Source organism: Mastomys coucha, unplaced genomic scaffold (assembly GCF_008632895.1).
Source record: "Mastomys coucha isolate ucsf_1 unplaced genomic scaffold, UCSF_Mcou_1 pScaffold6, whole genome shotgun sequence".
NCBI classification, from domain to species: Eukaryota; Metazoa; Chordata; class Mammalia; order Rodentia; family Muridae; genus Mastomys; species Mastomys coucha.
In genome coordinates, this window is record NW_022196912.1 from 2750215 (window position 1) to 2766971 (window position 16757).

The 16757-nt window shown below is 34.7% G+C and overlaps 1 protein-coding gene and 1 long non-coding RNA gene across 35 annotated transcripts in view; one reads left to right on the forward strand and one right to left on the reverse strand.

Annotated features, from left to right (window-relative positions):
- The window catches only part of Nrxn1 (neurexin 1), a 1104407-nt gene that overhangs the window by 759664 nt on the left and 327986 nt on the right, over window positions 1-16757 (forward strand). The window lies entirely within an intron of this gene.
- Window positions 12824-16757, reverse strand: part of LOC116080250 — a 27621-nt gene continuing 23687 nt past the window's right edge. Inside the window, exons 4-5 of the long non-coding RNA XR_004114364.1 lie at window positions 13116-13254; window positions 12824-12912 (exon numbers count right to left, since the gene is read on the reverse strand). This is a non-coding gene — a long non-coding RNA (uncharacterized LOC116080250). The remainder of the gene's footprint in view (window positions 12913-13115; window positions 13255-16757) is intronic.

The following is a 16757-nucleotide window of genomic DNA, read 5'->3' on the forward strand; positions in this document are numbered from 1 at the left end:
GTTTGTATAGGTTCATTGACTTGCTTATTTATGCATTATTTAAAATTCTTCATAATTGAACACTATATCAATGAAAAATTTATATGCAAGTAAATAGAAATTAAGTACACTTCAGCATTCGGTGCTGAATACTGTTAGCTACTTCTCAGATGGCCATGCACCTACCTATTACTGAACTGAACATTATATTCTTAGACTATATTTTCTTTCTATGTCAGTTTTTACTGCAGTAGATTAGTGGCCTCTGTTGAACTGTCCCTATTGCCTTCTACCTATTCTCTTTTTCTCTAAAGTATACCCTCCTTTCTTAAAGCCAATTTTTAAAAGTTAGTATAAAAATAGTGGTGTTTATTATGGACTCCTCACTCTCTTCAATATTGAGAGGAAAATTATGACTGCAAAGCAGACATAGTGTTGCATTCACTGACTCCCAGCATTATTGTTAACACATTGTAACTACTTACTACTTGCTCATCTTCCCCAGTGCAAGGCTCTTACTTCATAAGAACAAGCAATGAAACAGTGGCACAGGCTTAGCTACTCAATCTGAAATTCTGCCCAACTCCCTAGCTAAAATTTCCTCCCACTGCAAGGCATGGGATCACAGCTGGTCAGAAAGGGCGTGGTCCTGTATCATGCAGAGCATTGCTTAACAATGCTTATTTAATGGGAAAAATTGATTATATATTCATCAAAGTTATATACAAAGACACTTGGCAATTTAATTTTCTATGAAGCAAAGATACTCCTTGAAGAAAATTAGCAAATGCACACATTTTATTCTTTTTGCTGCCCTCATACTTTCTTCTGCTTTATTTGGCAAGTTTCTGGGCCAGAACATTTTTGGAAATGTTTAAGATACTGTCTTTCTCCTTCCATTGTCAATATTGGTGATTTAACCAAGGGCCTGGCATATGCACCACATTTTCCCTACCACTGAGGTGTGTCTCCTGTTTGCTTATGTTTCAAGAGACAAGTCTCACTAAGTTGGCCTAAGAAACGTGGAGTTGAATATCCTCCTGCCTCAGCCTCCTGAGTTTACAGTTCTGCCTCATAAAGTCTCTTAGACATTTTTACATTTTAATGATTTTTTATTCATGATAGACAGGATGATGTTGAGCAGTAATAAACTTCGTGATAACATCTGTTTTGTGACAGAGCCAGTCTGAGCCTTGAATTCAGTAAGTGATCAGTCAATATGAGTGGACACAGTTTAGGTTTCTAGCAGTTCTACTGACTTAGTTCTACCAACTTAGACTATGTATGTATTTGGTACTCCAGGGGTCATGTGCATCATATCCTAAAGCAGTGTGTATTTTCAGGCCAAAAGTGATAATAAAACTATTTCTTAACCTGCTTCTAAAGATATCCATAGACTTTTATTACAAATAATTCTAAATCCAAACTTCGTGGTTGGTCCAATAATAAAGGTACAGTCTAGACTTGTTTATCTGCCTAGCTCACACATAGCCTGCACATGACTTTATCTCATGTTTTACCTGCTTATGTGTCAAGCAACTTCCAGTACTATGAACATACAGAATCAAATGAAGCATGACTTTCTGACTTAAAATATCTTAGAATTATTGGATGTACACTGTTTTCTAGGCAGAGCAGGCATAGAATGTGAGAATGTGGGCTGAGGTTTTTAATTACCCTTGCATAAAATCACAACAAAATCATTCAACACCATAATAGTCTTTTTGTGTCATATAAAGTGATCAATGATATCAAAATGCCTCGAAACCCATCTAAAAACCCCCAAAGAAAACAAACTGGAGTCCTCATTTAGTTGTTGAGAAATGCATCTCCCATCTACAAAGTGACAAATTCAGGGTCAAATTCACCTAGTCTGACCCCCAAGTCCCTGAGGACAAGTGGGCAAGTCCCATGGGCAGATGCCTGACATGATCCAGATGAGAGTACAATGATCATCCATCCTCAGTGAGACCAACCCCTACAACCCTGCCTTTGGTCTGTTCAGGGCACATGCGTAAAGTCAAGCATCCTCAGCTTTAATGTACCAACACAACAAAAATGGCTGTGTATTTCAGTAATCTTCAACACAGACATTGTGTAGTAAATTAGAAACATAAAAAGCTATCTGGCTAGATTTCTCAAACATCCTGTAGTTTTAAGTAGATAAATAGCAATTGGTGTGATTTGTATGGGATATATCTAAATTAAAAAATAAAGGAATACAATTATATATTTTATCATAAGTGACAGAAAAAATGGAATTCTAAACTGTTTCTGTTCATGCCAATTCTTCTTTGAAATATTCCTCTCACATCTATTCCCTGCATGACTTTCTAATACATTTTTAATTTTTAAATTATTATTATTATCATTATTTTATTATTATTTTGGTTTTTTTGAGACAGGGTTTCTCTGTGTAGTCCTGGGTGTCCTGGAACTCACTCTGTAAACCAGGCTGGCCTCAAACTCACAAAATCGCTTGCTAGGATTAAAGGTGTGTGCCACCACTGCCTGGTCTTTAAATTATTTTTTAAAAATACATATTTACAAAACATTACTCTGTCCCTTATAACAAAAGTAATGATATCCTTCTTGGTACTATTAGAGGTCATTGATTTTTTTTATATATAGTTTAATTTCATATTACTGTACTATTTTTATATGTACTGCCAACTCTTCAATTTGATGTCAATGGGAACATATTATATTATATTAATATATTGTATAATATCATACTATAGGTTTTATATGTTATGTAGTTTTTCACTTTGCATATACTAACATCATGTTTAGTAAATAACACACAGTTACTGGCAGAAAACGGCACCATAAGTGAATGAAAAAACAGGTGAGCTCCTTCAGAGTGCCTGTTGGTCTCTCTGATCTTTAACTGGTAATTTTCCATTCTACAGGTCTCACTTTGATACTGTTCTCCTTCGCGCACAGTATGAGGTAGACTTCCAAAGGATAATGGTACAAGCAAATGCTACACAGCTGTGATCTTTACTTCCAACCCCCTGAAGCACACACGCACCTCACAGAGGCCTCAGTGATAAGATGTTAGGAAAGTTAGCCATGTGGCTTCGTCACCTTGCTGATGGTAGAGATCAAAGCCATGTTAAGCAAGTGTTCTACCTCTGAGCTACCTATTAGTCCTTTATTATTCTTTTTTATTTTTGTTGTTGTTGTTTGGTAGGTTCTTGCTAGGGAGCTCCTGTTTGTGTCACCATCCTGTATTGTTTCTCTAGTTTTGTGAACATCTGACACTTGATTAAATGCTGAATGTGAGATGAATTCTCAGATTACTGCTTATTTAGAGTTTTACCTTTTTTACACATTACGTGCTTGAAGATAGTTATAAGTAAAGCCAAACTAAAATCAAAGCTAAAGGCTAAACTCTCCTTCTGAAATTATGCTTGCCCAATTCATTTTCTTAGTAAGAACAATAACTAGGTCAGATTATTTATCATGCACTGAGTACTTATTATGAACAATGCATCGATTTAAGTATATTGGCAAAAAATATACTTTACTTAATATTATCAGTAATTCACTGAAGAAAGAATTGTTTTCATTTCACAGATATGGGATTGTATTTTAAAATAAATTAACCAAAATCACAAAACTAATAATTCCCTGGATTTGAAACATTTCTCTATGGCTTCAGAACTTTTCTTTTCTTTCCTTTCCTTTCCTTTCCTTTCCTTTTTTTCTTTCCCTTTCTTTCCTTTTCATTGTTTCGCTCTGCTTTTTTCTTCTTTCTTTCTCTTTTCTTTTTTTTTTAGTTTAATGGAAAATCTGAGACTATCTCAGTCTCTTTCACAAGTGGTCCCATGATCTGAATATCAATTAAGAAAATTGGTCCTTATGGTGTACTAGGTTGTGAGATTCCTTTACCATGACAAAGATGGGAGAATTCTGAGTCTTTTAACATAACTGTACTAAAATATGCAGAGCTCTGACACAGCATTCAATATTTGGAAGCAAGAATTACTTCTTAAGTAGAATTCTAGGTGTCTGTTAATTTTTAAGATGTGCTTATATCTTGGGCCAAATTGTATTATATATTAATTATATAATTATATTTATAAAAGAAAAATTATATTTTTTTGTGAAAACAAAATAAAAATCATCAATGCAGTTCTGAACATTTAGTCTGTAGGCTCTAATACTGCTTCCTGAGGCCTGAAACACATGACCCTTAAAACATTTTTTTTTTTTATTAAATACATAGGCAGGATAGAGTCTCTCATCCATAAGGTAACAAATAAAATTCAATTCTTTCGGAACAGATTGTTGTAAAATATTATTGGCCTTATTTATGTATTTAAGCATATTAATGAGGAGAGCAAAGTGGGCTGGGAGTAGTGTTACAGTATAGCTCCTGCTGGTTGGACATTTCTTTGATAGAGATATTCAAAGAAAAAAGGTATGTCATTCTACTCATTACTGTTAATTAGCTATAAAAGCAGGTATTTGGGGCTCCATATCCTACAGGGCACGGCAAGGAGAAGGGGTTGAAATTTCAGTAACAAAATTGAGTGAGGTAAGGTAGCTACTACATGGGTTTCAAAATCGAGTTCATTTGCTCATTAAACTACAGGCATTACAGAGATATTTCATACTGTGGAAAGAACTGGTGCCTAACTTCAAACAACTGTAGCTGTCTAATGCAAAGAATGGTACATGTGTGACGTGGCTGGGGGATGCATTTGTTATATTGAATCACTATATATTTGTTGCTCATTATTATGTGAGAAAATCATCAATGGTTTCATACTCTCCTACTTTTGAGTGAACTCCCTTCATTTCCATAGACTACATTTCCATTACTTAACAGTTATTTTTATTTGCTGGATTTTTTGTTGCATTTTTCAAACGATCTCGACATAAACTGGATTCAATAGAGTAGTGATGCATAGGTCTAGTTTGTAAGGCCAATAATATTTTACAACAATCTGTTCAGAAAGAATTGAATTTTATTTGTTACCTTATAGATTAGAGACTATTTGCTTTTAATAACAACTCATGTTTTAATGTATATTATTTCTAGATCATAAAAATACTCATTGAAAACTTAGATAACATAATAGTGAGGAGAATAAAAGTTAAAATCAGAATATAATGTACTGTGTTTTCTATGCTGTCTAAAATTCCAATCTAATATTTTATGCACACATTTTTCTACACATGGGTATATGCACAAATAGTTGTATTTGACCATTTATCAGAAAGGTGAACTTTTACCTTCTAATACATATTCCATAATTTGATCATTTTTCTATGCTGTACTTTAGATACTACTAGGTTTTCAATAAAACAATCTATTTTCCTCATAATGTGCGATTGCTTTTGTATGCAAAAACTATTTATTGAACTGTTTTCTAATGGTGGATAGATTGTTTTAAAATTTTTAGTATAACAAATAACTTTAATTTTTAAAAATATCATTTAAAATATTTTTTATGATGAATAAATTCCTACAAATGGAATGAATACACCCAACTTTTATTTACTTATTCTTTTGCTTGTTATCAAATTCAGGTCCTCTTGCTTTTAAAGCAGGCCTTTCATCTACAGAGACAGCTACTTACCCTCTTGTGTTTTATTTGAAATTCAATTTGGCTTCATTATTACTTAAATATTGAGCTGTATCGAATGAGTTCCTTTGTGGAATATTTGATTTTAGATTGTTTCTGTTTTAATAGTCTTGTGGAAATGATATAAGCCCCCTTTTAACTATGCTGACAAACTTTCTCCCATTCTGGCAGTATTCATACAGCAGCAATGGGCTTAAGTTGGGTAACAACTCCATCAATTTTGTGGTTCTCTTCACTGGAAAGAAAAGACAGGCAAGAGTTAATGTCCTGGGGGAACAAGTCCTGTTTCCTGTCTGCCCTGTGCTCTTCACCTCTCTCACATTCCATAATTTTTAATTTTCCCCCTAGTCACTTCTTATTTCAGTCATTGTGTCTTTAGGACTCAAAGCATCAGTGGAGTGTGACAAGCTTTTAAATGAGTCAATATTGTCAGTGTTATTGTGGTTAATCTTAATATAACAAACAGGATAACAACAGATGTGTTATACTGTTAAGCAATGAGAACCCCATAGATGTCTTTCTCTTAATGGCACAGTTAAGCAACAAAGTTGTTTATTTCCGGCAGTAGATTACATACAGGGGATTTCTCTTGTATTTTGTGACATTTGATAATCTCTCATATTGAATTAAGAGGAAGTAGGAAAGGGTAAAAAGATGAACCATGCTTCCTTCGATCTTCAGTTCTCTTCAATCCTTTGATATAATTATTACTGCTCAGGGTAAAAATGACCTTTGGACATTTGAAAGTATTTCTGACTAGTTTTCTGATTGTTTGTTTAGAGATTCATGGGTAAAATGTAAACACATTAAACATATCAAAACAATACAATTTCTTTTTACTTTAAAAACCATCTTCAGGGTATGGTAGTCCTGGGTTTTACTACTAAAAAGTAAAAGATGAAATATGTATACATAAAGGTAGACATTTTGTGTAGTGCTTAATGGGTACTGAGAATTTTGTGTCTCGTGTATCATACTCACTAACATATCAATAGCATAGCAGACGCTGCTTGCCATGGCAACATGTTACTGAGCAGCATGGAGTCCCATTTGACAACTCGGTTTTTATTTTATTTCTTTGTCCGCAAACCTTCTCTAATAATTTCACATCTCAGTGTGTTTTGATTTGTTAGGCAGCAAGCAGATAAGAGAGAAACTGTTGTCTGCTGTTTATTTCTAACAGGTTGTTTGGCTTGAGGATACAAATCCCATGGGATTCTAAAGTAAAATAACTAGATGACATTCAGTAAAACATGAACACAGATAACTACACAGCTGTTGAATACAAGCGGGGAGGGTGTTCCTTCAAAAAAGTTCTGAAGTTGGCCATGTGGTCATACCAGCTTAGTAAGAAATTCTGCCAGGAAGCATGCTTGTGGTAAGCAGAGTGTTTAATTGTGATGCTTTGTGTAGATACCTTCTAGTTGGCTTGCTTAACCAGCAACTTGTCAGCATGGGTACTCAAGGGAGCCAGAGCATGTTTGGTATTGCAAGATTTGTTCCCAAAAGATTAATTCTTTGGAGCTTTCCATAGCCTATTTTCCAACTCTTTAATTGCTTGTGTCTGGGAAAAAAACACACCTGATATACATTCTAAAGCTAAAATAAGGTAGCTGTCTAGCAAATATATTTTAGAGTCATAGAAATATATAAAACTTATGATGGGATATTTTAAATAAGTTTTTAGCAAGGATCCTGTACAGCTATCTTGAAAATTGTAAAATTGCAGAAATTGGATACAACTTGAAGGATTTCTAATCTGCTTTGTGTGGTGAGGGAACTATGTCAGCCTGGGATCTAGAATTTGAAAAGGCTAAATTTCAATCTCCTGAAATCTCTAGTGCAATTATCTGGATGTAGGGAAGAAGTTGCAGCTTGAGGGGTTCTGTATATTTCAGGTCATTTTCTTTCATAGGATTGAAATAATTCTACTAGGATCAGTTTAAGGGTGTTAGTCTGTTCCCGGCACAAAGATCAATACATACACTCTGTTCCCTTCCGCACTGATTCAGAGACTGAAGGGAAGCCCTCTGCATTTGTACAAGAAAAAATTTCCCTATTGTAGGAGTAGTGAAGAGAATGTTTCGTCAGTTCCAAACCTTTTGGTGATTGCTGACTTCTAACATGTGGCAGAGGAGCTGGTCAAGTTAGACTTCCTACTAGTATGACCCTATGTTACCCTCAGCCTGTAAAGGAGAGGTCCTTGTTCCTGTGGAGGTTCTGTGCCCCAGTGTAGGGGAATGCCAGGGCCAATAAGTGGGAGGGTGGGTGGCAACCATGGGGAGGAGGGAAGCAACAGGAGTTTGTTCTTGTTGTTTTTGTTTGTTTGTTTGTTTGTTTGTTCCTGAGAGGGGAAACTGGGAAAAGAAAAATCATATGACATGTAAATAAAGAAAAAAATCTAATAAAAAATAAAAAAAAAAATAAAATAAAATAAAAGTTTGGTTGTTTAACATGTGAATAAAAAGAAAGAAAATATTCTCAAAGAAATGTTCACTTCAGCTTCTGTTCTCTAGTCAGGGTGAGAAGCAGAAATACTTTCATATGGAGGTGTTGGCATGAGAAGTGTACAAACTCTTTGTAAATGTTGCTTTCCACTTCACACTTGGGATAGAAGTACGACAATTGTCATTTTAACACGTGTGTGTGTGTGTGTGTGTGTGTGTGTGTGTGTGTGTGTGTATCTAATATAGATAGCGGTAAGCCTTCCAGGATTCCTTATTCAACAAGCTTGAGGACAGTAATTTTTAGTAATATCATCATAGTCTTCTGGCTTTATAAGAGCAGTTTTCCAACCTTGAACGCAAATTCCATATTATATAAAATGTCATTAACCCTTTAAGAGATGCAAAGAAAGGCATTATATGAGATATGGAAATTTATATGAATAATATGTAGACTTGTCTAGTCAAAAAACAATTTATCATCTTCAAGGAGTTGCAGGGTTATTGTAGGTGCCAGAAAGTGAGATGTGCCATTTATTTTGGCGAGGCCGTATGAAGAGAGCGATCTAAGACATTTGAATACAGTCAAAGCAGGACATTTTACCTTAAATTCAAACCTATCTTTTAAGTGTAATAACTATTCATGAAGAGAATCAAACATGTGGCCATTGGTGTTCTGTTTGTTTATAACCTCACAGAGGAACTCAAATATAAGTTCTGTTTCACCAGAGAAAATAAAATACAAATGCTGCTAATATGTTTTTCTTTAAGACTATTTTAATAGTATAGAATATTTCATTTTATATATGTACAGTAGGTGTCCATAGGAATTTAAAACAAGACAGATTAAACTTGCTAGGTATGAAGTGAGGTCATCAAAGCTCTGGTTTCAAGAGCAGAGAAGAAGACAGGTATATAAGGTTACTGGTATTTTAAGTCTCTTGATGAGCCTATTCTTCAGGAAGAAAGGTACTGCTCTACCAGCTAGATGCCACTTGCAGTTTCAATTCTACCTTGGGATACACAAAGACCAAATGGCTTTCTCTGTAAAAACAAAAACAAAAACAAAACTCAAAACAAAAACAAAACAAAAACAAAAACAAAAAAACAAAAACAAAAACAAAAAACTAACAAACAAAAAAACAAAAGCAAAACCACATAGTATTGGGGAAGGTTATATTTGTTATCACTGAATATGCAGCTTACTGCAGAGGTTGAGGCTGTGAAAGGGGGAACACCTACTAGAATCTCAAATGAAACATTCAGAGAGAACCTTCAACATTTTTCAAAGATGAAGTTGATGCTAAGAACAGGTAGTACTTCCCTGAAGGATGACTGAAGTCATCTGCCTCACAGTATCCACTGAAGACAGTTGGTATTCATGATCTCCCTGCCTCCTCCTTTTCCCTCGTTTTCCTTCCTCTTTTTTCTCCCTGGCACAGGTCCTCATGTAGCTCAAGCTAGTTTCAAACTCCTAATCCTCCACCTCCCAAATTCTAGGATTAGAGGAATACCCAACTATACCCATCTTACAAATCTTTTCTAAGATCTTTCAAGTGTGAAGAATGTTGTTTGTTTGTTTGCTTTCTATTTGTTTGTTTTTTGTTTTGGTTTGGGTTTTTTGTTTTTATGTTTTTTTGGTTTTTTTTTTTTTTGTGTGTGTGTGTGTGGTTTTTCAAGTCAGGGTTTCTCTGTATAGCCCTGGCTGTCCTGGAACTCATTGTGTAGACCAGGCTGGCCTCGAACTCAGAAATCCGCCTACCTCTGCCTCCCAAGTGCTGGGATTAAAGCATGCGCCACCACTGCCTGGTTATTTGTTTGTTTTTGTAATATAGGAATAGAGAAGATATCGTACATGCTTCAAAACACATGAGGAGTAATAGAGACAGGCTTCTAAAACTATATATTTATGTGATTCAATAGTGGCATTAATATAACATTGAAATTTAGAATAATAGCACAAAAGAAAGAACACCAACTTTTAACTTGGCAGTTTCAGAGGCATCTTTACTATAAGTAGGAGAGAAATTTGCAAAACTGTCACACACAACCTGATAATAGCTGCTATGAATAGCAAAAACTATAATGCAGTTATATTTCTTCTTACTAATCTGTGTCCTTGAACATAGTTCAAGTAGGCACTGGTAAATGGTTTCTAAAGGAATGCTAAGTAGAACCACCATATCTAGTTTTTCAGCAATAATAAACTAGAATGAAGGATGAGGACAAAAAGAATTTTGAGAGTTGTATGCACAATCTCGTCCTTAAAGCAATGGTACAAGATTTACGGTATATGTCCTTCAGTCTAGTGATCTACCTTCCAACAAGCTTTCTTACACTAGACATATTGTATGGACTCAGAGTATACCTGTTCCTCCAGGGCCAGTTTTGTATTCCTTATTGTAAATCTATCTTATCAGGCCTCCTGAAAATGATACACATTGAGAGTTGATCCATATTTACAGACTGTGGTTTGAATAAATTACATGCTTAAAGAATTTTAAAAGGAAATAATTTCAGATCCAGTCAGATAATGAAGGACCTATGATTTTAGGGAATCTTTCAGGTTTGATTTTTCAATTGCCTTGCTTCTCAACAAAGTGAGTGGAAAGAACCACAGTCATAATTGTCCATGTACTTAATGTCTCAGAGAACTTTGTTGCACTTGCAGGACTGTGTACAACAGAGGTATTTGAAGTGTAATTAAGATTAAATCTACTGCTCTTTAAATGTTTTATTTATTTTTAATATTGCAAAATTTGACCATGGTTCTCATAATTGAAGATTGGAAGAAATGACTGAATATTAGGAGACTTGTAAGTGCCAGTTCTGTTTCTGTAATAATATTTCTGATCCCTTTATAATTACTATGTGAATTTTCATTAGTGTTATGCTAAGAATGTCAAAAACATGGCAAGATGATGATGATTTTTGACCTTTCAAAATTCCAAGACATTGTTTTGCCATGTCTTTTTGAGGCTGACAACACACAAAATATATTCTGTGATAGATACCCGTTTACTCTCTAAAAATAATATTGATATTTTGCAATATGCTGTATGTAATTCAAAAGTTATGATTATTCTTGGTTTGAGTCCTTTGTTTTGAAAAAAGAGGATGAAGGATTGCAATGACCCTCAGCTCTGAAATCTACCTTTTGCAGTTTGGTTAGCATTCAGACCCAGATGTTTAAATCTGAGCTTAAGTTTCCTGGCTACTAACACATTCACAGGATTTAGTATGGAAATTCTTTTGTTCTCTGAGGCTAAGGCTTTCTGAGCTCAGCGAAGCACTCTTTTTTCTCCCCACAATGGGTGCAAAAGAGAAAAGCTTAAAATCAAAACCAGGATTTTCTTTAGCTATGTTTCAGTCTGGGTTCATTTTCATTCTGAGTATAAATTTTGTAGAGAATTTTCACTTTGTCTCATGCAAATAAAAAGAAATTCAAACAGATGAGTGCTTACTTTCTATTTCAAGTTTTCAAACACTTTAAATGCATGGCATAATTAGTGTCATACAACTCCTAATTCAACTTCAAAATCCTAGGTTTTATTATTTGAAAGAAGAAGAAGACAAGAATCTGAGAGGGGGAAATGTTGGTAGATTTCCAGGGACTTGGAGGAATATACAGGGTAGATATGAACATATTTTATTACAAATATGTATGAAATTCTAAAAGGGTAAAATGATAGAAACAAATACAGGATTAAGATTTTGTCTATACTGTATTTTAAATGCCTTGACAAAGTGTATATCTAACTTTACATTTGATTTGCATAGGAAAATCTTTTTAAAAATATGATAAAGTGTTATAGTGTACAGTTTCTGGATCTCAATGATAAATTATTATTTTGTGATAACATTCATTTTACCTGAATTTAGAGAAGATTATTTTCAAGTAAGGAGAAAGAATAGTGAAAAACGTGACTCAGTACCTTTGTAGTCTACCAATTTTTTTTTCATGTTGACAAAGGCAAAGAGATTAATTTTTCCAGAATGGAAATACGATTTTGTCATAAGAAATAAAGGTTTATTATACCTGCCACTGCTTTACTGTGTTGATATTATCATTGTCTAGAAAAACTATGATGAAATATAAGGAAGTATATTTTTATGATTTTAAATAATATCCTAAACTTCTAATTAAACCATCTTCCAATAATGCTTTATAATTTCAAAGTTTAATATAAAATGTGAATTTAATATTATAACTATCATTTATAAATATAAAGTGATTGGATATTATTTGGCTTCCTTTGGGGTTAAAATATTAATAACTTTCCTAGAACCTTATTTCCCTTATTTTGGTCCCTGTCAATTTTATGTAGAGATTCTTCTAGATTTATAATTATTGAGCTAATTTAACTCAGTGATTTTTAGGTGTGAAATCACTTTATATTTGCGATAACTTACAGATAAATATTTTACTTTCTAAGAACTGCAAAAATAGAAATACCCATAAAATAAACTAGGACAGATTTGTACTCTAATGTTTCTAAAGTTATAATTACTTCAGCCCATTTTAACTTTTATTTCAGTTAATATAAACATTTATAACATTTGAATATCAATTGAGAACCAGAAGAATTGTCTTATTATATTCATCTTAAAGTTTATCTTTCATAAAGCACAGTAATCGACAAGGATGTAAGACACATGATGCTGAACTTAAAAATGAACTTAAACATTTTTAAAAATGCTTGCTAACCAAGAGTCTTGCTATATAACAGTGAATTTGTTTCATTTATATTGTGTTGGTTCCTTAATAGGAATGTTGTTTTTTTATATATTCTTCTAAAATTTACAGCATTTTAACATAATTTTTTAATAATTCACCAGTAAAGGTACAGAACATGTCTCATGTGTATTTAATGAAGAAAGAAACAGATCTGGAAGAGAATAAAATTTATGATTAGTAAGACAATGTACAATGATCAAAACCTGGCTCTTCTAAATCTAATACAATTATTTTTCTATTATAATTATGGACTAAACATTTCCCCCAATACCATCTAATCAAAACAACTTTAGATGCTAGGAGCTGTAATATTTATCCCTGGTAGCAATCCATGTCTATATAAATTTGACTTACTTGTTCTTGGAGCTCTTTGACCTGTAATGTGGTCTGGGTGTTATTCTCATTTAAAATGTGACTTAATGAGCCCTTAATTAGGGCTTACAATTTTTTACTTTCACAAAATCTTCAATGACCTTTTCCTTTTAAAGCAAGACTAGAAAGAGAAAAGAACAGTTAATCAGATAAGAAAATGATATGAAATTAGATTGCTAAATTTTCAAAAATGCTGGTATAAGTTGCTCTCTGCATTGTGATCAGTTGTGGATTTCTGTGATGATCTTAGTTCACTGGGAGAAAGGAAACTTTATTTAATTTGTGGTAAGGGCTACACTTGTATACATATGTATACAAGGATAGGTACTTAGAATGCAGCTGAGAATTTTACAGGTCTAGGAAAGTTGGAGATGTAGCTTTTCCTGTAGGATCCACTACCTAAGCAGCCACAGGTAACAGCCTAAGATTAGAGTACCAGGCCAAAATTTCTTTCATCTTGAATAGGCCGTTAGTTTGCCCCAAGATACAAAAGCAAACCACTGTGTGTGTGTGTGTGTGTGTGTGTGTGTGTGTGTGTGTGTGTAGTTGTACCAATATACATATATGATACGACTTACTAACATCACATACATATACATACCCATACCCATCGACATGCATATATGTTGCTTTGCTAGTCATGGTTTTTAGACTTGATGCCTGACTAGGATTGTTGATTGTTTATCTCCTTTGTCAACTGGCATAGTAACTTCAATATTGTGGAACCTAGTCCTCAAAAAGGAGGCTTTCAAGTTAGCAGCTCAATTTCTCCAATATTCATGTCCACAGCATTTGGTATCTTCAGCAAAAAGGTCTCATTACTTTCAACTTTTGCGATGCAAGCAAAACCAGCAGCATTACTATGTTTTTAAGTAATGTCTTGTACTCCCCTGATCAACATCTGAAAAGGAGAGAGCTTTACTTTACCTGGCACTGAGGGTGTGGGGGGTGTTCTTAGATAGTCTACAGTTCCTGTGTAGATCATTGTCACCCCAAGTACTATAACTTGTTATTTATATATGCCTACACATATACACATATGTATTTATGGATGCATATAATGTGTACATTTTAAAGTAAATATAAAGCATATTCCCTCATGTCCTTTTTACTCATCATTCCTGGAGTTCCTAAAGCATAGGAACATCACAAAAACATTGTAATAGTCAGACCAGGAAGTCTCCTTTTAGAGAGTTTCTTTACATAGCAAATGGAAGATGCAACCATGAGACTTCAAAAATAAGGTCATCTAAACTAAGCATTAACAATGTCCATGCCAGCTGATATGTCAACATAGATAGGGAAAATCTTATAAGGTACCACCCCTAGGTGAGGAGCAATAAGCAATTAAATGTTGCTAAGAGAGAAAGAATCAATCATCTCTGGGAACTAGTCCCCTGATAGGTTACCTATTCCCAAATCATCAGCCCTAAATACATATACATGTGAGGAACACCAAGTGAACTCAGCAGTCGTGTGTGTGTGTGTGTGTGTGTGTGTGTGTGTGTGTAATAAGAGAAGGGGCATAACAGGAGTTGGAAAGAGGAGAGTATAGGGCAGAAATCATATAAATATAATACTCTAGTGTGAAAATGTCAAATGCCACAGGTTACATTTTCAATCATGTGAATTTCTCTTTCTGTGTTTTACATGTGTTAGAATCACATAAAACATTATGAAGCTAGACAATGGTGTATAACCCCTGAAAATTATGTCACTAATAAGTTCCATTATCTCAAATTTCATGTCAAAATATACCAGAAAACATATTTGTCTTATGTGTGGCATATAGAAAGGTATTTTTAGCAATTTCTACCCAAAACAAACAAACAAAACAAACCCCAGGAATTATTTAAGGGTTAAAACTATTTGCAGTAAAGACTATATTAAAATTGTCTTTATACACAAGTTTAGCTAATAGATTTATCTATATTTCTTATAGTTAATAATGTAGCAATTACCTGGTTCATGATAATGTTAATACCGACCTCTTCCTAGGAAATTGATTAAAATTATTTAATAACATACTCATTGAAAAATGAAAAATTAGGAGACAGATTTGCTAACTAATTGAAAATATTGAAGGTCTTACATATTTGACGTTATCATGAACACAAGTTATTGAGAAAGTTTCCGAGTCATGTGCCACTTAGAGACAAAAACAGATGAAGAACTACTATTTTTATAGTCTGTGCCTTTACCTCTTCCTAAAGTATTTTGTTCTTACACTGAGTTAATAAAATTATTCAGTATTTTGAATAAATATACAGAAGATATTGTTATTTAATTTCTACATACTTGGGGGCTAGACTAATGGATAATTGTGAATAATCCAAGCTAGAATGAAATTTCTAGCCAAAGAACATAAGATAGATAACTGAAGGCCAACTTTGAGTAAAAGAAAAATTAGTAAACAAAGAAGTACTTAATAATTTAGTAATCATTAAATATTACTGACTTAATATATGTCAGTAGCACTATGAAGCTTCCTGAAATTGTACCTCAATATTTGGCAAGAGGGATAGGCTGGACTTCTCTAACCTGTCCTAACTAAGCAGAGTTTCTATGAGGTCGTACTTGTTAAACCTTTTTAAAAATTTTTCTTTTAATTAATTAATTTATTTTTCGCACTCCCTGTTTTATTCCTCCCCCTGTCCACATTCCAACTGTTCCAATCCAATACCACATCCCCACTGTCCTGTCTCCACATTGATGTCCCCAGCCCCAACCCCACCTGACCTCTAAACTCCCTGGGGCCTCTAATCTCTTGAGGGTTAGGTACATCATCTCTGAATGAACACAGAACCAGTAGTCCTCTACTGTATGTGTGTTGGGGGTCTCATATCAGCTGGTGTATGCTGCCTGTTTGGTGACCCAGTGTTTGAGAGATTTCTGGGTTCCAGATTAATTGAGACTGCTGGTCCTCATACAGGGTTGCCCTTCTCCTCAGCTTCTTTCAGCCTTCCCTAATTCAACAACAGGGGCCAGCTGTTTCTGTCCATTGGTTGGGTGTAAATATCTGCATCTGACTCTTTCAGCTGCTTGTTGGATCTTTAGGAGGGCAGTCATTTTAGGTCCCTTTTTGTGAGTGCTCCATACCCTCAGTAATAGTGTCAGGCCTTGGGACTTCCCTTTGAGCTGGATCCCATTTTGGGTCTGTCACTGGACCTTCTTTTCCTCTGGCTCCTCTCCATTTCCATCCGTGTAATTCTTTCAGACAGAAATAAATATGGGTCAGAGTTGTGACTGTGGGATGGACCCCCTCTCCCTCATTTGATGCTCCGTCTTCCTGATGGAGGTGGGCTCTATAAATTCCCTCCCACTACTGTAGTGCATTTCATCTAAAGTCCTTCCCTTTGAATTCTGAGATTCTCTCACCTTCCAGGTCTCAGGTATGTTCTGGAGGGTTCCCCTAACCTCCTACCTCCCGAGATTGCATGTTTCCATTCTTCGCTTGCCCTCAGGGATTTCAGGCCTTTTCCCCCCATGCAATAACCAACCAAGTTCCCCTCTCCACTCTCCTCCCACATACTTTCCGACCCAGGTCCCTTTCTCCCCCCTTGTGGTTGCTTTCTTTTTTCTCCCAAGTGGGACTGAGGCATCCTCACTTGGGCCCTTCAACTA